Below are 21419 nucleotides of genomic sequence, written 5' to 3'. Positions count from 1 at the left end.
ACATGCAGCATTTCTTATTAAATAAAACAGTAAACTAGTGAAAAACTGCGAATATCTTCTAGGGGGGGGGGGGGGGGCAGCTGCCCCCCTGCCCCTCGCTGGGTACGCCCATGCGTACCACTCTCGTCTGACTGTATGGTGTCAGCCTTAACGTTGTAGATATTGTAATCTAGGTGGCTTTCAATTAGTCCTACCGGGTCATCGTAGGAAAACTCGTTTTCCCCCACTTCAGAAATTTAGGAGTAGCGTCACTGGGGTTGACTACTTCAGTTACTACAACATTTGGACAAGCCTGCCTCTTCAGTACAGAACTTTCCGTTTCTTAATAAACGCTAATTTCACGTGGACTGAGAAGTGTCAAATAAAGTGCGCTCTCCCCATTAGCACACCTCCCATACAATCCCCTGTAATTCTTCAGTTCGTCGTATATCCGACCAAACTGACATAGCCACACCACCTCGCGTTCCGCGTTGCCCTGCGCGATAACGGAAGTTTTATCCTGTATCAGCTTCTTTAATTATGCCGGTGAATTGCACTGTATTGGAGCCTGCGGCACCATTGTTGTCTTAACAGCGGTCACCTCTTCCTCATTGACCAATAATCTATTTTCATCTTATTATAGACACGGTGATCGCTTTGTTGACTGCCATTTCAACTTCAGTTATTGTTATTGCGGGTGCGTTACTCGCTCTGTCTTCTTGCACGTTCTCCCACCGCCGATTTATCCATAGCGACGTTGCCTAGGCTTTCTTCTGGGCCACCAGAGTCTTTGCAAGCCCGTTGGGACCAACCGGCGCGGCTAATGCTTTACCTGATTAAGTACGACAGGAACGCTTCTATCCAACTGTCGCAATTGCTGATTTTGCTCCAGCCTACAATCATTCAGCTGAGAACCACGTACCATATTCATTTGACACTGGCCTCTGCCATTTCTACTATTATTGTTTTCACTATAACTTCTGTTGTTACACTGATGTGAATTGTTATTACCATGGTGGTGGCAACTATTATTGCCACTGTTGTTGTTATTATAGTTGTTGCTGTTGTGATAATTGTTGCTATTACCACGGCTTTTACAATTTTCGTGTTTCTTCCGCCCAATTATCTTCATCTTCGACCCTTTCTAAGAATGCAGTAATTTTTCTGTAGCTGCTGCCTATGTAACTCTTGGAATCATCTGGAAGCTTCTTCCACAACTCCCAGACAATCTCCGATTCCGTCCGTCGATCACGCAAATATTCTATTTTGTGGATCTAATTTTCGCGAAATTCTTTCATTGAGCCGCACGAGTTTGCGTCGAAGGATTTTCACACTACGAATACTCGCTGTACACTCTCCTGCGTCTGCACTGGCCATTATTCTTTCAAGAACGTATTCTTAAATTCGTGGAAGCTCAAGTTCGCAACATCGAGATCTAAGCTCCATTGCTTTGCCTTGCTCGCTAAAACGTCGATTACACCGTCAATTTTTCTCTTATCCGTCCACGATACGGGCAATACCCTTTCACAGTTTGTAATGAAGTCGGTAACATGCAATCTGCTCTGCTTTTTGAGGGGATCGAAATGCTCCTCCTTCGCTTCGATTTCAGTAATATGTGCGTGGCATGACACATAGTACTGTTTTCGTCTAATCTCTTTTCCAGTTTGGTTACTTTTGTTAACTACTTGGCAAGTGGTTGTGGTTAACATTTCCGCTTTCCTCTTTTTCTCATTACACATTGTCAACTGTTTCTTCACTAGTGTCTACATCTGATACTAAATTTTGCAAATTTTAACCATTCCCTATCGTCTTTTCGCGCTATTCTATCGTTTCAATTCCTTTACTTTCAATAATGGGATCAACAGTCTGTTACAGTTTTTTTTTCGATCCTTTCTACTTCCATCTCAAAACGACTATTTATGCTTCCTATTTTTGTCTGTACCTCTGTCATTTCCTGCCTAAGATAACCGATTTCAGTATTCGTTACCATTATTTCTTTCTTAATTTCATCTACTTTCGTGTTAACAGCTCCAACATTGTTGTTTACAATCTTGACTGCTTTGTTCTGATCATACATTTTACTTGATTGTGCCTTAATTTTACAGTTAACTATTCAGACTGAGGTTTTACTGACTCGGACTGAGCATAATTTTTATCATTAATTGATTAGGATTGAGCTTTTATTGATTTAGGCTGATCAACGTGCTCAACAAATCATTTATATTTCCATATACTACTGATGTTGACACTAACTCTGGTTCTTCCGTAATGGTTTCCCAGTGTCCATTGTCAATGGATTCAGTTTTGATTTTTATTCCGAATTCTGTATCAACTGCAAATGTCAGTTCCTGTCTTTCAGTGATAGCGTCTGTGATGCTAGCCGCCAGTTTTTCAACAGTGGGTTTCACTGCCAGCCTTCCCCTTTTTTCCATCGACTGTTCACCTTTAAGTACAATCGAATAATCAGTTTCATTTATGTTCATCAAGTTGCCTGTTTTATGATTAACGCCAATTTAGAAATTTCGTAGCTTATTTCCACCACTTACTACTGCTGCGCTGGAGCGATTTTATTCGTAGCTGATTTGAGAAACACTATCACTACAGTTTTAAATCCCCTCATTCCTCTGACTCTCAGTTTATGACCTGTTAGATATGGTTTGAGTCAAAGAGCTTTTGTGATGTGTTTATGTCCCGTACGCCCTTCCTGCCTGTGATTTGTGTACGGATTGATTCGATGATGCATGGCCGAAGCGTGGCATTCCGACATAAAATCAGGCCAGATACAATTTAGTGTTCTTTAAGTTGTACAAAACAGATTCGATAAGACTTGTCATACACATCAACAAAATTTTGCTATACAACTTTTATATTCTAGAAACTAATGTCGACTATGTCACCACCATCTGTAAAATTTTAATGATTATTGCGAGACATACTGTACAAGTAGTCCATGCTATGTAATTGTATTGGGACTGGATGATGTGCCACACACCACACGCACTTTCTTGGACAGAATTGACTAAACGTGTAACATACAGTGTTGAGACAAAACATTGTGACGTCTTCCTATCATCGAGACTGAATACCGTCTGGTGCTGATGTGGGCACGTAAAACGATCAGAAAAGTGTTTAAGCGGAGCAGGGACGAATGGAGGATTGTTCTAGAGACGTTACGGGCGCAAACGGGGAAATACTCTGACAAAAGCGACTGTCACGAAGAGCCAATTGTCATTGCGTGACGCCTGTGAAGGGGCATCTCTGAAACAGCGAACCTGGTGAGCTGTGCATGTGTTAGTCTCACAAGCATCTGTGGAAAATGGTTGAGGGACGGTTAAACGACGAATACACGACAAGGTGTTGAACGTCCACGTCTCATCACTGAATGTGGAGGTCAGATGCTTGTCCTCTCTGTAAAGCGAGATAAGTGGCGATTTGTAGAAAATCTGACGATTGAGTACAATGCTAGTGCAGGCACAAGTGTTTCGGAGTACACCAATCTGCCCACATTGCTGAACACGACCTTCCACTGTAGACGATCCCAACGTGTTCCAGTGATAATCCAACGACATCGTCAATTACGGTTGTAGCGGGCTTGGATCAGTGAAAACGTGTTGGCGGGTCGAATGAATCAGATGTCCTGTTACACCGGGTGGACGTTCGTATTTGGGTTTTCCTTCATCCAGGCGAACGACTGCTAGGAACATGGACCGCAGACAGCTGACGACAGTAGTATTCCATGGGACCTGTAATAGTAATCGTAAGCACCTTGGCAGCTGTGGACTACATGAACATTACTGAAGGACACCCGCATCCCTTCATGCTTGGTGCCTTCTGCGACTGTGATAACATCGTCCTGCTGGATAACTGCGTCCGAAGGTCAGCATCGTGCTACAATTGTTTCATGAGCATCATTGTGGCTCACGCTGATGTCTTGGCGACCGAATTAGCCTCAGGACTGATAGTGGGTGCCAGCTTGGCGCTCACACACCGTCGGACCATTATTTACGTGAAATGTATGACCTGCACGTTGAAACACGTATGTTGTGTGGCGGCGATGGCGAGGCATTGCAGAGTCTCTGACCAGAGAGCCCTACAGCGTGCATTCCACTGATCCCAAACCACCACCATTTGCGTCTACAGTGGTGTCAAGTGGGGGCCCACTGGAGGGCAGGGTGGACGTCTGTTGCGTTTTCTGAAGAAAACCGTGTGTTGCGTAGAGGGAGGCCGCTTACACCTGGAGTTACGATCTGGGGTGCGATTTCGTATGACGGCAGGATCACTCTCGAGGTCATTCCACTTCCCCTGACTGCAAATTTGAACAATCTGGAAATACGACCTGTTATGCTGCTACTCATGAACAGCATTCCAGGGTTTGTTTTCCAACAGAATAACGCTCTCCCAAGTACCGCTGTTGTAACCGAACATACTCTACAGAGTGTCGACATGTTGCCTTGGCCTGCCCGATCACCACATCTGTCTCCAATCGACAACATATGGGACATCAACGTACGACAACTCTATCGTCATCTACAAACAGCATTAACTGTCATAATATTATCCGGCCAAGACCGACAGGCATGGAACTCCATCCGACATCCGGCACAATGCAAGGACGTTTGCATGATAGCATTCAGCATTCTGGCGGTTACGCCGTTACTAAGGTACCTACATTTCACCTTTGCAATGGCTTACCTCGCGCTTACATTAATCCTGTGAGCTTGCGATGTTAATTACTTAAATATGTTACATAGACAAAAGTAATCCCGAAGTTTCATTACTCCACATTAATTATTTTTGGTTCAAATGGCTCTGAGCACTATAGGACTTAACATCTGAGGTCATCAGTCCCCTAGACTTAGAACTACTTAAACCTAACTAATCTAAGGACATCACACACATCCATGCCCAAGCAGGATTCGAACCTGCGACCGTAGCAGCAGCACGGTTCCGGGTTGAAGCGCCTAGAACCGCTCCGCCACAACGACCGGTTATTTTTTGGTGTTGCGACTTTGTCCATTAGTGTATTTCTACAGTTCTACAACAAATGACTGTCAAGGATACTCGGCGGTATGTTGTGTATCACTTCTGCTACCATTCTTGTAAACGGGTGTGACCTGTGCATTGTTCCAAATGTTGAGAAGGGCTGTCTGTTGGAGGGATTGCGGTTAAAAGATTAGCAAGCTCAGCTGCCAATTCGATACAGAGTCCTATAAGGCCCCGGAACTACGTTCAGGTTTAGCACCTTCAGCTGTTTCTCAATGGGAATGGTACTAATATCTACAGCACTCACTTTTTCAGTGGTGCAAGACTTAAAATCGGGCAATACCCCTGGATTTTAGTTTGCAAAGGAGCATTTGAAAACATCGCCCGTATAACGACAAAACGTCATACTCAACTGTGTCACATGCAAATTTAGGAACAGATGTAAATACAGCCTTATTCTCAGATCTTGAAATGTTCAGGAAAGGTTAAAACTGCCTTGAGTTGTTTAGTCGCTTTTCGCTTTGACTGTTGGCAAGGGCCACAGGGGTGTTAATAAATTACACAACAGGTGGTAAACGTTCACGACAGCGTTACTTACTTTATGTAGTGTGTGTTTTCTGCATCCATTGTCTGCTTGATGCCACATTGTCCTCCTGAATGAATTTTAACTTCGAAACAGCCAGCTGGAAAGCTTTGTTTAATGTTTACGCCGTAAAAGTGTTACCGCTATCACGCAGCATTCAAAACAGTCTTCACACAATTATAAAACACTTCACACTGGACTGTCTAGTGTACCACGTTGATGCTAATGGATTAATTGCTATATAATTGTTGCTTTCACAGCTTATATACATTGTATCCCCTTCCAGAAATGATGGCTCTCGTCCCTTATCTTCTCTTCCGGTCTCTCTCTCTCTCTCTCTCTTTCTCCCCCTGGATGTCTGACTTCTATGCAGATGACCCAGTTCAGTTCTCGGTACTGTGAGGGACTTCTCCTTTGTGAGAGGAATGGAACGAAAGGCACTGATTTTCATGACGGGAATTATGAGCAACTTGACTAAGAAAATGTTCAAAATGTTCAAATGTGTGTGAAATCTTATGGGACTTAAACTGCTAAGGTCATCAGTCCCTATGCTTACACACTACTTAACCTAAATTATCCTAAGAACAGACACACACACCCATGTCCGAGGGAGGACTCGAACCTCCGCCGGGACCAGCCGCATAGTCCATGACTGCAGTGCCCCCGACCGCTCGGCTATTCCCGCGCGGCTTTGACTAAGACGTTGAGGTTCCAGGGTTCGGTCTCTCCATATCGATGCAAATGAGGCCACTTGCGGAGGACACAGAGACCGGTCACCAAGCCGTGTTCTTTCCTCTCGGCCCTGAATAATCTAACCAGGATAATCTCTGCAGCAGCAAAACACTCAGAAAATGTAGTTACCTGGCTACATTTACTGTTAACAGTTGCAGCAATTGTTCCAGTTTCCAATATATTCACCAATGGAGTTCGGAGTTGTATCACACAGTGGGATCAGTTTTTACGAAGTATGGTTCCTGAACTTTTACATCGAAGCATGGTGCCTGAGACGGGGTCTGTGCCTCCAACTCAACGTCACTGTAAAAATGTAACCTGGCAGAAATTTCTTTCAGTAAGAGAAATAATGCACAACTATGACAGCAAAACTGGTATTTTTGTTAGATACCTCCCTGGATAATATTTGCAGGATATGTGCGGTGCGATGTATGGTATTTGAGCGACTATTTTCGTGAGTCCGTACCACACCTTCTAATGGAACTGGTCGGTGATACACTTTCTTTTTGATACATTTCTCGATAAATTCAAGCAATTATACCACCCGATTCACTGGCATTCTTTATAGAGCGCACGTTTTTGGTATTTATTTAAGATTATACAAACAGCAAACGACTATTTTATTTGTCCTCCGTTATAAAAAAATGCAATAAGTAATTATTTCCAACTGAAAAGTAAAACGCAGAAAAGTAGTGCTCAACATATTTTTCTCAATTTTGAGAAAGACAGTACACACTATTGTTATTATTATTGTTATTTCTCTAATTTTTTGGATCATATTTTGAGAACATCTGCAAAGTAAGTTACTTAATGTACTAATGATATGGTATATGATTTTGTCTTTGGATACATACAAGGATATGTTGTAATGGCTTTGCCGGCCGGTGTGGCCTAGCGGTTCTAAGCGCTTCAGTTTGGAACCGCGCGACCGCTACCGTCGCAGGTTCGAATCCTGCCTCGGGCATGTATGTGTGTGATGTCCTTAGGTTGGTTAGGTTTAAGTAGTTCTAAGTTCTAGGGGACTGATGACCTCAGATGTTAAGTTCCATAGTGCTCAGAGTCATTTGAACCATTTGTAATGTCTTTGTGTTGTGCGAGTAGCATCGCTGATCATTTTTTCAAACCTTTTCGAGTTGTGTTTTAGAAGTTGTGTGCTACTCTACGTAAAGTGGAAGCTGTTGGCTGCCAAAGTGTGAGAAGGCAAATATTTCTTTTGAAATGTTTGTAGCTCTTGATTTCTGTGATGAGTTGTGGAAGCAGTAAATTATGTAAGTAATAAAGACCAACAAACCTCTCCAGTGTTTCATTACTATAAAACTTAATACACGAACCAAAAGTATAAATATTCCTATAAAATAGGAAGCAACCAAATGGAAACTAAACCAATTAAAAGAAATTTCGAGATAACATATAAGATAAAAGCAAAGTAACTTACTCCTTTCGAAATAGTGATTTTTCAGAACATTCCAATAATTTCCGAGGTCTTTGTATTTTGTCACTCGCAGAGTACACCAATGCACGGCTCTGATGTCTGCTAACGAGCTAAGTCATTGATTTTAACGAATTTCAAAACAGAGGTAGAGGTTAGAAAGCACATTTAAAAACTGCTCAGAATGGTTCGTTGCAATCTCCAAGATAGAAATATATGCTGAAGATTGCTGCTGATTTCCATCGTCGCAAAGCGAATGTTGTCCACAACGCGCTGCCGCAACACCTCCACAAGGTCTCCCTTGACGAGTTACGGCCGTTCACAGCACTCTCCATCATAATGATCTGCAGAAAATTGCCTGCACCATATATTTGCTCTCCACTTGCTTATAACTTCCAGCCCACCCAGTACACAGCTGAAGTTGAGAAACAGTACATTCTTTATGTTCGAATAGTTTATCGCAGATACCTCATCTCATTTGGTCGCAGTTTCCAATCACTTCAACGGCGAGATTGCTAACGGCTTGAAATTACCAATCATTGCATTCGATACATATGTCACGAATATCTCACACTTGTAGTGGGCAACCTTTCGCAGTATATTGGCTTCCAATTCATTTCTGGTGTAGAAAAGCTGCTTTACGAATGATTCATGTAAGAGCGTCTCTGGATCTATCCCAACTGTATTCGCCTGGTCTTCCTAACGAATCTTGTAAGGTTTCTATCTTATCTTTAGTATTGAATGAAAGTGATGAGAGCTCTGTTTTTGTTCGCTGAGTCATACTTCGTGTTTGTACATTAGATATTTTTCAAGAAAAAGTCTTCAATGGTACATACGATATCCCACAGAGGTTCTGAGTACAAACAATGCGATCATTGGTTGTCAGTACCATTGCCGTTCCAAGGGGAGCAGTCAGTAAGAAGTAAGTAAGGGAGTCGAGTGTTGGTCAAGCTACTGAACGGCCGGGAAATAAGTAGCAGAACTTGCCTGAGCGTAACATACCATGAGTTCGAGATAGGTAAATATTTATCACGATTTTTTCTTCACTGATTCGGCTCAGTTTGATTGTCGAAACACAATTAAGGAAAGTTACCTGCTCTCGTACCTTGGACTCAGTGTTATAAATTCACCACTTCTTGGCCATCTCATTGACTAATTTCATGACAGAGTCCCTTTTTTTTATAAGAAGTGAAACTTGTGAAGATCAGGGGGCCCGTGCAAAGCTTCCACAGTTTTAATGTTTTAAACAATGACAGTATTTGGAATAAGTGTAGCAGTTTGGATACGGGTAGTTGTGAGAATGAAAACACCTTTAAAAATGAACGACATGAAATAATGATCACGAATTTGTGATACATCCTTGTATGTACATTTTCATGTATGACTGCTTGTAGTTCCTAACTTGTGAACATTATATTTACAAAGTAACAATTATTGAACTACTTGAAAAAAGCGTAAATTAGTAACAACCTACGGCGTGCCCACACATAATTCAAAATAAAAGCCTCACTAGCGTAACGTAATGCAAAACTCGAAAAAGGCAGCGATTTAATATTAATTATTGAAAGATTGATCTACATTTACTTTAAGGAAATAAGCAACTGATTTACTCGTAACGTAAAAACAATAAAATACGCACCGAGCCAGCAGAAGTCACTCGCTAAGCTAAATATAGAATAAGTGAAATTGCGCGCTCTTAGTTTGTACTATCTCTTCAGTTACTGTTTTTTCCAGAGAAATTTTGCACTCCTTTAAGTGAGTGAAGTTATTATACAAAGTTGCAAATTAGTTAAGCCATTGTTATCCAATACAAGAATGGACAGTTACTGAGGGAACAAAATTTAGACTTTAACTGGTCAGAAGCAAACAAACAAAACCAGCAGCAAATAGTTAATCAATTTTCGTGTTTTTACGAAACTCAGTGATTGCTTGGTAATAATGTCGGAGGACATTAACGATACATGTGGCCTAAAAGTTTTAAAAATTGCAGGTTATTGGTCAAGAAAGTTAGGCATTAAAGTTCGTCAAAGAAATGCCACTGGGTAATGCCTGTACAGTACTAGCTCCACTCTGTCAGTCAACAGTCTTATGAACTTATAGCTGTCCCGGCGACGAAGAATGTAGCAGACAACAATGCTGAGCTGTTACTGCTGGTTGAGAACTACGAGTGGTCTCCAGCACCACGTATAATAGGACAGACAACAGTTAGAATTGGAGATTTATCGGCCTAACCATTCCCACCATGCTCTCAATACTCGCTGGTTAATAGTGTGGGTGCGCCTACGCAAGAGAACGTAACATAGTTAAAGGTACACTAAAGAATAAGTAAACGAATAAGAAACAAGATAAGAAATCATTTGTTACAATGTCTGCTATACATAGTTACTCATAAATATCATAATCATTAACAGATTTCATTTCTCATTGTGAGAGTTTATGTGTTTTAAGCATTCGTCGAGATAAAACTTAGATGTTTATATCAAGCTGCACACTGGATGTACTGAAAAGGAGAACGTAGCGTTCCACACACGTACCTACAAAGGACGCCGCAGCATTCTAAGAGCACACACCTGATCAGTCCAGACACGGCATCGCTGCGTGTGCCACAGCAGCGGAACGCTTGATCTGTCTTTATTTGCCTGTGCAGTGGAATTCCAGAACGTCCACCTGCCTCGCATTCTTTGAAAACTGACTCCCGAGTAATCTCCAGGAGTCGTTATATTTCTGCCATGGTGGATAACTCAACACTGTCCATACTCACGCGCATACACAGACCTGAAACTTGTATGTTGTCCGAGTGCATCACTTGCATAATACATTACCTGAAAGAATTTTTACAACATATTACACTACTGGCCACTAAAATTGCTACACCAAGAAGAAATGCAGATGATAAACGGGTATTCATTGGACAAATATATTATACTAGAACTGACATGTGATTACATTTTCACGCAATTTCTGTGCATAGAACCTGAGAAATCAGTACCGAGAATAACTGCTTCTGGCCGTAATAACGGCCTTGATACGCTTGGGCATTAAGTCAAACAGAGCTTGGATGGCGTGTACAGGTACAGCTGCCCATGCAGCTTCAACACGATACCACAGTTCATCAAGAGTAGTGACTGGCGTATTCTGACGAGCCAGTTGCTCGGCCACCATTGACCAGACGTTTTCAATTGGTAAGAGATCGGGGGAATATGCTGGCCAGGGCAGCAGTCGAACATTTTCTACATCTAGAAAGGCCCGTACACGAACTGCAACATGCAGTCGTGCATTATCCTGCTGAAATGTAGGGTTTCGCAGGGATCGAATGAAGGGTAGAGCCACGGATCGTAACACATGGGCAATGTAACGTCCACTGTTCCAAGTGCCGTCAATGCGAACAAGAGGTGACCGAGACGTGTAACCAATGGCACCCCATACCATCACGCCGGGTGATACGACAGTATGGCGATGACGAATACACGCTTCCAATGTGCGTTCACCGCGATGTCGCCAATCACGGATACGACCATCATGATGCTGTAAACAGAACCTGGATTCATCCTAAAAAATGACGTTTTGCCATTCATGCACCCAGGTTCGTCGTTGAGTACACCATCGCAGGCGCTCCTGTCTGTGATGCAGCGTCAAGGGTAACCGCAGCCATTGTCTCCGAGCTGATAGACCATACTGCTGCAAACGTCGTCGAACTGTTCGTGCAGATGGTTGTTGTCTTGAAAACGTCCCCATCTGTTGACTCAGGGATCGAGACGTGGCTGCACGATCCGTTACAGCCATGCGGATAAGATGCCTGTCATCTCGACTGCTAGTGATACGCGTCCGTTGGGATCCAGCACGGCGTTCCATATTACCCTCCTGAACCCACCGATTCCATATTCTGCTAACAGTCGTTGGATCTCGACCAACGCGAGCAGCAATGTCGCGATAGGATAAACCGCAATCGTGATAGGCTACAATCCGACCTTTATCAAAGTCGGAAACGTGATGGTACGCATTTCTCCTCCTTACACGAGGCATCACAACAACGTTTAACCAGGCAACGTCGATCAACTGCTGTTTGTGTATGAGAAATCTGTTGGAAACTTTGCTCATGTCAGCACGATGTAGGTGTCACCACCGGCGGCAACCTTGTGTGAATGCTCTGAAAAGCTAATCATTAGCATATCACGGCATCTTCTTCCTGTCAGTTAAATTTCGCGTCTGTAGCACGTCATCTTCGTGGTGTAGCAAATTTAATGGCTAGTAGTGTATTTACAAAATTACAAACGGTACATATACTAGAGTAAGTGGCGGATACAGAAAAACCTCAGGGACGGAGCGCTACAGACATCTTGAGCTACCTTTACTTTCCCTGTAATAGAAAATAAGTCAAATGCAAAGTTTATAAAGCTCTATGTAAACTGATTTCACACATATACAAGACAATGCCATCTTATGATATAAAAAAGTTACAATTGCTGTTCTCTTCCTTGAATGATGAATTCTACGCGCCTATTCTTCCTGGCAAATTGGTTAATTACATCGTCAGTAGGACAATTAATGTCAGGTTGAGTGTTCGACAGAGCTAAGAGCTTAGCCATTAAGTCGATTCTCCTTCTTTGTAGACCTCAGCCATGTCTTTGTACGCCGCAACGTTGAAAAACTTCTTTCTGCTGTAACGACAGGTGCAGGTAGGCAAGCAAATATTTTGTACAGCGTGTGCAAAGTAGGGTAGTCAGATATAAGACTAACATTCTTCAGTCTCAATATTTCTGCTTCTGAATGTAAACTAGCTTCCTATTCGGCGAAGGTTCTCTGTACAAGAACGAAGTAGAATATTCGCGACTTTTCTCGAACAAATCCCAGACAGAATAACGTGTCGAGATCACTAGAGTGGCCGCGACTTTTCTCGGAGGTATGTGTTAGCTGTCTATGTACCAAACAGAAACGTATAAAATACGAAGATGCGTATGCGTGTGTTATATCGGAAAGTACAACTACTTGATAACTCGATTCAGTCTAGTCGACTGACGAAAGAAACGAACGTATAACGTGCAGGCTGACTGGCGGGGGCGGCCCCACAAGGGTGGGGCCGGGTGCGGGGGGGGGGGGGGGGGGGGGCAATGCGCCACCCATATGTATCCGCCATTGACTAGAGTGAAGTTTATACAGATTGGTCAAATTTTCTGTTCTTCGTCATTCTTGATTTCTCTCTGCCTGTCCTGCGGATTCTGAAGCCATTTTGACCCCAACACTAACACCTTTTTATCAGTTTCTTCGATTAACGATCCTTGTTTCACCAACAATTCGCTAACTGTTAAATCAGGGAAATTTTCTCCAGAAAGATGGCTATCATCTTCCAAGATGCTTGGAGAAACGTGTTTCTGCTTCTAATTCTTCTCCCGAGCTCAGGCAACGCGTACCACCAAGGGCGTATCCAGGATCTGAACTAGGGGGCGAGGGGGGGGGGGGGGGGAGGGGCAGGTCATACTAGTCCCAGGAAACAAGGACTCGAGACAACATAACAGCACTTCTTATTAAATAAAACAGTAAACCAGTGAAAAACTGCTTTTAATAAACATTTTAAATACAAGAATGCACCTGTACAATCCGAGAAAACATGCAGCATTTCTTATTAAATAAAACAGTAAACTAGTGAAAAACTGCGAATATCTTCTAGGGGGGGGGGGGGGGGGGCAGCTGCCCCCCTGCCCCTCGCTGGGTACGCCCATGCGTACCACTCTCGTCTGACTGTATGGTGTCAGCCTTAACGTTGTAGATATTGTAATCTAGGTGGCTTTCAATTAGTCCTACCGGGTCATCGTAGGAAAACTCGTTTTCCCCCACTTCAGAAATTTAGGAGTAGCGTCACTGGGGTTGACTACTTCAGTTACTACAACATTTGGACAAGCCTGCCTCTTCAGTACAGAACTTTCCGTTTCTTAATAAACGCTAATTTCACGTGGACTGAGAAGTGTCAAATAAAGTGCGCTCTCCCCATTAGCACACCTCCCATACAATCCCCTGTAATTCTTCAGTTCGTCGTATATCCGACCAAACTGACATAGCCACACCACCTCGCGTTCCGCGTTGCCCTGCGCGATAACGGAAGTTTTATCCTGTATCAGCTTCTTTAATTATGCCGGTGAATTGCACTGTATTGGAGCCTGCGGCACCATTGTTGTCTTAACAGCGGTCACCTCTTCCTCATTGACCAATAATCTATTTTCATCTTATTATAGACACGGTGATCGCTTTGTTGACTGCCATTTCAACTTCAGTTATTGTTATTGCGGGTGCGTTACTCGCTCTGTCTTCTTGCACGTTCTCCCACCGCCGATTTATCCATAGCGACGTTGCCTAGGCTTTCTTCTGGGCCACCAGAGTCTTTGCAAGCCCGTTGGGACCAACCGGCGCGGCTAATGCTTTACCTGATTAAGTACGACAGGAACGCTTCTATCCAACTGTCGCAATTGCTGATTTTGCTCCAGCCTACAATCATTCAGCTGAGAACCACGTACCATATTCATTTGACACTGGCCTCTGCCATTTCTACTATTATTGTTTTCACTATAACTTCTGTTGTTACACTGATGTGAATTGTTATTACCATGGTGGTGGCAACTATTATTGCCACTGTTGTTGTTATTATAGTTGTTGCTGTTGTGATAATTGTTGCTATTACCACGGCTTTTACAATTTTCGTGTTTCTTCCGCCCAATTATCTTCATCTTCGACCCTTTCTAAGAATGCAGTAATTTTTCTGTAGCTGCTGCCTATGTAACTCTTGGAATCATCTGGAAGCTTCTTCCACAACTCCCAGACAATCTCCGATTCCGTCCGTCGATCACGCAAATATTCTATTTTGTGGATCTAATTTTCGCGAAATTCTTTCATTGAGCCGCACGAGTTTGCGTCGAAGGATTTTCACACTACGAATACTCGCTGTACACTCTCCTGCGTCTGCACTGGCCATTATTCTTTCAAGAACGTATTCTTAAATTCGTGGAAGCTCAAGTTCGCAACATCGAGATCTAAGCTCCATTGCTTTGCCTTGCTCGCTAAAACGTCGATTACACCGTCAATTTTTCTCTTATCCGTCCACGATACGGGCAATACCCTTTCACAGTTTGTAATGAAGTCGGTAACATGCAATCTGCTCTGCTTTTTGAGGGGATCGAAATGCTCCTCCTTCGCTTCGATTTCAGTAATATGTGCGTGGCATGACACATAGTACTGTTTTCGTCTAATCTCTTTTCCAGTTTGGTTACTTTTGTTAACTACTTGGCAAGTGGTTGTGGTTAACATTTCCGCTTTCCTCTTTTTCTCATTACACATTGTCAACTGTTTCTTCACTAGTGTCTACATCTGATACTAAATTTTGCAAATTTTAACCATTCCCTATCGTCTTTTCGCGCTATTCTATCGTTTCAATTCCTTTACTTTCAATAATGGGATCAACAGTCTGTTACAGTTTTTTTTTCGATCCTTTCTACTTCCATCTCAAAACGACTATTTATGCTTCCTATTTTTGTCTGTACCTCTGTCATTTCCTGCCTAAGATAACCGATTTCAGTATTCGTTACCATTATTTCTTTCTTAATTTCATCTACTTTCGTGTTAACAGCTCCAACATTGTTGTTTACAATCTTGACTGCTTTGTTCTGATCATACATTTTACTTGATTGTGCCTTAATTTTACAGTTAACTATTCAGACTGAGGTTTTACTGACTCGGACTGAGCATAATTTTTATCATTAATTGATTAGGATTGAGCTTTTATTGATTTAGGCTGATCAACGTGCTCAACAAATCATTTATATTTCCATATACTACTGATGTTGACACTAACTCTGGTTCTTCCGTAATGGTTTCCCAGTGTCCATTGTCAATGGATTCAGTTTTGATTTTTATTCCGAATTCTGTATCAACTGCAAATGTCAGTTCCTGTCTTTCAGTGATAGCGTCTGTGATGCTAGCCGCCAGTTTTTCAACAGTGGGTTTCACTGCCAGCCTTCCCCTTTTTTCCATCGACTGTTCACCTTTAAGTACAATCGAATAATCAGTTTCATTTATGTTCATCAAGTTGCCTGTTTTATGATTAACGCCAATTTAGAAATTTCGTAGCTTATTTCCACCACTTACTACTGCTGCGCTGGAGCGATTTTATTCGTAGCTGATTTGAGAAACACTATCACTACAGTTTTAAATCCCCTCATTCCTCTGACTCTCAGTTTATGACCTGTTAGATATGGTTTGAGTCAAAGAGCTTTTGTGATGTGTTTATGTCCCGTACGCCCTTCCTGCCTGTGATTTGTGTACGGATTGATTCGATGATGCATGGCCGAAGCGTGGCATTCCGACATAAAATCAGGCCAGATACAATTTAGTGTTCTTTAAGTTGTACAAAACAGATTCGATAAGACTTGTCATACACATCAACAAAATTTTGCTATACAACTTTTATATTCTAGAAACTAATGTCGACTATGTCACCACCATCTGTAAAATTTTAATGATTATTGCGAGACATACTGTACAAGTAGTCCATGCTATGTAATTGTATTGGGACTGGATGATGTGCCACACACCACACGCACTTTCTTGGACAGAATTGACTAAACGTGTAACATACAGTGTTGAGACAAAACATTGTGACGTCTTCCTATCATCGAGACTGAATACCGTCTGGTGCTGATGTGGGCACGTAAAACGATCAGAAAAGTGTTTAAGCGGAGCAGGGACGAATGGAGGATTGTTCTAGAGACGTTACGGGCGCAAACGGGGAAATACTCTGACAAAAGCGACTGTCACGAAGAGCCAATTGTCATTGCGTGACGCCTGTGAAGGGGCATCTCTGAAACAGCGAACCTGGTGAGCTGTGCATGTGTTAGTCTCACAAGCATCTGTGGAAAATGGTTGAGGGACGGTTAAACGACGAATACATGACAAGGTGTTGAACGTCCACGTCTCATCACTGAATGTGGAGGTCAGATGCTTGTCCTCTCTGTAAAGCGAGATAAGTGGCGATTTGTAGAAAATCTGACGATTGAGTACAATGCTAGTGCAGGCACAAGTGTTTCGGAGTACACCAATCTGCCCACATTGCTGAACACGACCTTCCACTGTAGACGATCCCAACGTGTTCCAGTGATAATCCAACGACATCGTCAATTACGGTTGTAGCGGGCTTGGATCAGTGAAAACGTGTTGGCGGGTCGAATGAATCAGATGTCCTGTTACACCGGGTGGACGTTCGTATTTGGGTTTTCCTTCATCCAGGCGAACGACTGCTAGGAACATGGACCGCAGACAGCTGACGACAGTAGTATTCCATGGGACCTGTAATAGTAATCGTAAGCACCTTGGCAGCTGTGGACTACATGAACATTACTGAAGGACACCCGCATCCCTTCATGCTTGGTGCCTTCTGCGACTGTGATAACATCGTCCTGCTGGATAACTGCGTCCGAAGGTCAGCATCGTGCTACAATTGTTTCATGAGCATCATTGTGGCTCACGCTGATGTCTTGGCGACCGAATTAGCCTCAGGACTGATAGTGGGTGCCAGCTTGGCGCTCACACACCGTCGGACCATTATTTACGTGAAATGTATGACCTGCACGTTGAAACACGTATGTTGTGTGGCGGCGATGGCGAGGCATTGCAGAGTCTCTGACCAGAGAGCTATTTGTCGTTCCTAGTCTGCGCTTGACTGCGCGAGATTTCACTTCAGTTGCGAAGTAGTTGCGCTCGAGTCGCAGTATAGTGCAGCTGCGCTCGAGACGCAGTAGTAGCAGTTGCGGTCTAGTTGTGAGAGAGTTCAGTTGCATGTAGGGAGTTAGCAGTTGTGTGTGAGGAGTCGGCGGGCGTCGACATGGCACTCTGGTCAAGATTCACGACAAGGTATATTTTTTAATAAGGTAATGAAGCAGCATTGCGCACATCTGATAATGTAATGTAAATCAACTGCAACTAATTTGTTCAAGAATCGCCCCAATAATAATTTTTGTTTTCAAACCAAACACTTTAACAAAACAAATATTTTATTGAAAGAATATTGCCTTCCATTTCCTTTAAAGAAAAATTTACTTAAGTTCAAACAATGTTTGCGATGCATTTCCTCCAAGCTATGGCGAAAAATAAGAGCAGATGCAGTTTTACTGAGGTAAGAATTTGAGTTTAATTATTGCACAGGGCCTAAGATCGACATTTCGGTCTATTTGCATTTTTATTGTGACTGAGATTTCATTATCATTGAATTGACTTTCATTTTTGTGAGGAACTTATACTTGGGTCAGATTGCTATTTCTGATTTATTGTCGTTGTCATTAAATATAATCTAGGGGAGGTTACGCTTAGCTCTATTCCCATTAACATTTTTTAAATATTGTCTTTCGAAATTTTGCGGGGATGTTACAACGTACGCATCTGTTGCGACATACCTCCTCAAACCTATCGAGCATTTGATAAATCCATGCCACGCAGAATTGCCGCTGTTAAGCGGATGGTCATAATTTTATGATTCATCTGTGTGTATGCGGATGGATTCGATGGTACACGAACGAAACGTGGAGTTATGGTTGAAATTCGGGACAGACTTTATTTGAAGTACACGGGAAGAAAGAGCAGTCAAACGAGGGTTATCTAATCTACTTCCTTAGTGAATGAATATAACTTCCTATGGATTCTTATAACGAATTTGTGTGATGCCTACATTTGCTACAACTAGTTTTGTGTGTTCGTTCTTTCCAACTTGAATGGCTCCAGACGCATATTCTGATAGCAAATTTTAAATATCTTTCAGCCCCGTGACTTCACTCCGTCTCCGTAGCTGAGTGCTCAGCACCGCTGATTGCCATACCTGGGATCCGCGTCCCATTTTCCAGTACTGCCCAGGGATTTGTCCGTGCTGGGAGGACTGGAACGGGCTGCATTCAGAGTTGTGATGTGCAATTCGACCGAATAGTAGTATCACCAGGTGTACTAGCCCGGCCAGGAGAGCGATGTGCTGAACCCAAGACCCTCCATACCGCATCTCGATGACGCCACTGGCTGAAGATGATATGGCGTTGGGTCCGGCCAGATTAGTCAGCCTGCTGCCAAAACAGTTGTGCTTTCCTTGCTTTCCGCTCCGTCAGTTCAGGATTCGTAGGTAGACTAAATTTTACGTGTTTTTTACAAGAAAATGGTTCAAATGGCTCTGAGCACTATGGGACTCAACTGCTTAGGTCATAAGTCCCCTAGAACTTAGAACTACTTAAACCTAACTAACCTAAGGACAACACACACATCCATGCCCGAGGCAGGATTCGAACCTGCGACCGTAGCGGTCGCGCGGTTCCAGACTGTAGCGCCAGAACCGCTCGGCCGTGTTTTTTTACAGCTTATGTCTTAAAATGACCAGCGAGAAACCCTCGATTGAAGTCTTAAAAATTTGATGTGCTTGCACGGAGTACAATGACTTCAAAACGTCAACACAAGCACGAAGAACTTGTGGAACATTGAGTAGCACAATTTCCCATTGCACGGACGTTGATGTTCTTATGCAAAGGGTCGTGATGGAACCTACGGCTGAAGAACTGTTCATCTATTCATCTAAGGCAAGTCTGAAGAGAGTCCAATATTATTATCTGGTGGTGAAGGATAACTACACTGACAGAAAAAATCACACAGCCAAGAAGTTGTGCAATATAAAGGAAAGTTGGTAGGCATGCTTCTACGTCGCGCTAGTCGCATAAAAGTGGCGCTAATAGCGCCATTATGGTTGGTTGGTTGTTTTGGGGAAGGAGACCAGACAGCGAGGTCATCGGTCTCATCGGATTAGGGAAGGACAGGGAAAGAGGTCGGCCGTGCCCTTTGAAAGGAACCATCCCGGCATTTGCCTGGAGCGATTTAGGGAAATCACGGAAAACCTAAATCAGGATGGCCGGACGCGGGATTGAACCGTCGTCTTCCCGAATGCGCGCCATTATGAAGATGAAAATTAGGTTTGCTTTAAATACACGGTGTAACGGTCGTGAGCCTTAGTTGTCTTTGAGATTGTACATGGTGATTTGATGCTAGTCAAGAATACCTTTAATACGTTAAAGACGCTATTATAAGTCCGCAGCTCGTGGTCGTGCGGTAGCGTTCTCGCTTCCCGCGCCTGGGTTCCCGGGTTCGATTCCCGGCGGGGTCAGGGATTTTCTCTGCCTCGTGATGACTGGGTGTTGTGTGATGTCCTTAGGTTAGTTAGGTTTAAGTAGTTCTAAGTTCTAGGGGACTTATGACCACAGCCGCTATTATAACACCTCATTTGGTTTGAACGTGGTCGTGTGATAGGGCTACGTGGAGCTGGATGTTCCTTCTACGGGACTGCACAAAGACGGCAGGAATGTAGCCACTGTACGTGACTGCTGGCAGCGGTGTTCACGGGACCGTACGGTCGCAAGAAGACTGGGCTCCAGACGGCCACGTGGCACTACCAAAAGAGAAGACCATCGTGTTCGCCGTATGGCTGTGGCGCATCTTACTGCATCTGCAGCAGCTATTTGACTAGCAACTGGCACCACAGTAACACAACGAACTGTTACAAATCGGTTACTTCAAGGACAGCTCCAAGCCAGACACCCTGTAGCGTGCACTCCACTGATCCCAAATCACCGCCATTTGAGACTTTATTGGTGTCAAACGAGGGCTCATTGGAGGGCAGGGTGGTCTGTTCTGTTTTCTGATGAAAGTTGGTTCTGTTTCGGTGCCATTGATGGCCGTTTGTTGCTTAGAAGGAGGCAGATGAGGGCCAGTGTCCAACCTGTCTGTCTGCTTGGGACACTGGACCTACACCTTTAGTTGCGATGTGAGGTGCGAACAGGAGCACTCTCATGGTTATCCCATGCTCCCTGACTGCATATTTGTACGTCAGTCTAGTTATTCGACCTATTGTGCTGGTACTCAAGAACAGCATTCCAGGGGGTGTTTTCCAACTGGCCTACATACCGCTGTTGTGGCCCAACAAGCTCTACAGAGTGTCAACACGTTGCCTTGCCCTGCTCGATAACCCTGCTCTCCAGTGGAGCACATATGGGACATCATCGAAAGGCATCTCCAGCGTCATCCACAACCAGCATTACCTTCCCTGTTCAAAATGGTTCAAATGGCTAAGCACTATGAGACTTGACATCTGAGGTCATCAGTCCCCTAGACGTAGAACTACTTAAACCTAACTAAACTAAGGACATCACACACATCCATGTCCGAGGCAGGATTCGAACCTGCGACCGTAGCAGCAGTGCGGTTCCGGACTGAAGCGCCTAGAACCGCTCGGTCACAACGGGCCGGCACCGTCCTTGTATTAACCGACCAAGTGCAACAGATATGGAACTCCATGTCACAGAGTGACATCCGGCACCTCTACGACACAATGCATGCACGTTTGGATGAAGATGATGATGATTAGTGTTTTAGGGCGCACAACAACGAAGTTATCAGCGCCCGTTCCCAAAATAAATGTTGAAGGATGAATTCAGATCCGATGTTTGCGATAGTTGTAAATGCTCAAATTTCAAGATTGGACACAGCAGTTCAAAACAGGTAGATAAAACTAAAAATAAAATGCCAGTACAAAACAGGTAAAAATAATCAACTGTGGCTGGGTGACCACTTACAAATAATGGGTGACCAAACCACTTTACAAGACATTAAGGTTTCAATCCCAATATTTTGGGAAGAAGTCCAGACATCACACAA

The sequence above is a fragment of the Schistocerca nitens genome, chromosome 1, assembly GCF_023898315.1.
Source record: "Schistocerca nitens isolate TAMUIC-IGC-003100 chromosome 1, iqSchNite1.1, whole genome shotgun sequence".
Lineage (NCBI taxonomy): Eukaryota > Metazoa > Arthropoda > Insecta > Orthoptera > Acrididae > Schistocerca > Schistocerca nitens.
Note: the sequence above shows the minus strand (reverse complement) of the source record.